At 45.8% G+C, this 1735-nt stretch overlaps 1 protein-coding gene across 2 annotated transcripts in view; it reads right to left on the reverse strand.

The window, feature by feature from the left end:
- ZSCAN21 (zinc finger and SCAN domain containing 21) overlaps positions 1-1735 on the reverse strand; it is a 16666-nt gene that overhangs the window by 5970 nt on the left and 8961 nt on the right. The gene's annotated exons all lie outside the window — the stretch shown is intronic.

Raw genomic sequence — 1735 nt, forward strand, 5'->3', positions numbered from 1 at the left:
AAAAAAAAAAAAAAAAGAGCTGGGCGCGTGGTGGTACGTGCCTGTAGTTCCAGCTACTTGGGAGGCTGAGGCAGGAGAATCTCTTGAACCTGGGAGGCAGAGGTTGCACTGAGCTGAGATTGCATCACTGCACTCCAGCCTGGAGACAGAGGCAGACTCTATCTCAAAAAAAAAAATAAAGACTTTATGCTTTCTAAAGCTTTCAGAGTCAACTTCCCTTTCCTTAGGAGGGCCCAGCAGCTTTGTCTTCTGTCCCATCTGGGTACTAAAACCCAAGCCTGTTCCTGGCTCTGATAATCCTTCCACTCCACCCTCTTCTTTGTGTAATACTGCCAAGGGGCTACACCAAGAGATATGGAAAATAAAACTGACCAGATAGGTCTCTGGCTATTTTTATCTCTAATTACTGTGGCAACTCTGGGGAGACCCCAATTGCCTGGAGAGGTCTACTGTGTTCACCATAAACTGTGAAGAATTTAGTTAAGAGTTTAATTTTTTACTTTTCCTAGAAAATGTGATTTTTAACTCGGCTCAAAACTCTATTTCCACGAGGGAGTTTCACGTTTCAGACACAGCAAGCACGGAGGGAGATTTCTGAGGGCCATGGACTCTTGTCATGAAATCACACCACACACATAAATAGTGGCCTACACCACCAACACGTAAGCAAAGTCCTGGTTTGAAACTATTAGGATTTGGAATAACATGCCATATTTTTGCAAATATATAATTAAACATTAACTCTTGTTTCAAAAATTTAGTTCTAATCCTTCAGGTAAATGAAGGTACTTAAGAGTAGAAACCATAAAATAACAACATAACATAGGACCAGCCTGGGCAACATAGTGAGACCCTGTCTCTACAAAAAAAAAAATAAAGTTAGCCAGACACGGTGGTCCCAGCTACTTGGGAGGCTGAGGCGGGAGGATCACTTGAGCCCCAGAGATTGAGGCTGCCGTCCAGCCTGGGTGACAGATGGAATCCCTGTCTCAGAAAAACACACAAAAACACCCCGACAGGGGATGACCATTTATGGCCTGAGATTATTCTATAAACCATAATATATGGAGATTTGAGCTCAGGAGTAGTCACCTAATGTATCTTTGACGTGTGAAAAATGCCCCATCTCTTTCCATAGCTTCAGAAAGGAAGCTGCCAATTATTTTCCATTTGCCCTTCCCAGATCCATTCTCTGCCCCTGCCTGTGCCCCAGTAAGCTGACCCTAAGGGCCACACTGTCTTGTCTTTCCTGCCCTCTGGCTGCCAACTGGGTTTGCCATTGGGGAACAAAAGCAGGAGATTTAAGGGCAGGAGGAGGGTGCAGTTGGGGTATTTATTCCGTTTTCTCCTCACCCCACGGCAGGGCCTGCAGCCACAACTTCTATCGAGTGACCCCCTCCTCCAAGACTATAGGTCTTACCTGGTTCTGGTAATAGGGCCCCGCCTCTGCCCGTCCCTTTAGGCTCACAGGGAGTAACAGCTTTTCACTGTTGTCGGGTGCAACACTATTCCTTACTGGTTCATTCGAACTGTCTACACCTCTGTTAACAGTTTCTTTATTAAACTCACTTCAATCGACCCCTTAAAAAAAATTATTTGTAATACCGAAACTTCAAAGAGAAACTGATCCTTTAAGAGTGACCTGGCCGGGCGCGGTGGCTCAAGCCTGTAATCCCAGCACTTTGGGAGGCCGAGACGGGTGGATCACGAGGTCAGGAGATCGAGACCATCCTGG

Source organism: Mandrillus leucophaeus, unplaced genomic scaffold (assembly GCF_000951045.1).
Source record: "Mandrillus leucophaeus isolate KB7577 unplaced genomic scaffold, Mleu.le_1.0 Scaffold29, whole genome shotgun sequence".
Lineage (NCBI taxonomy): Eukaryota > Metazoa > Chordata > Mammalia > Primates > Cercopithecidae > Mandrillus > Mandrillus leucophaeus.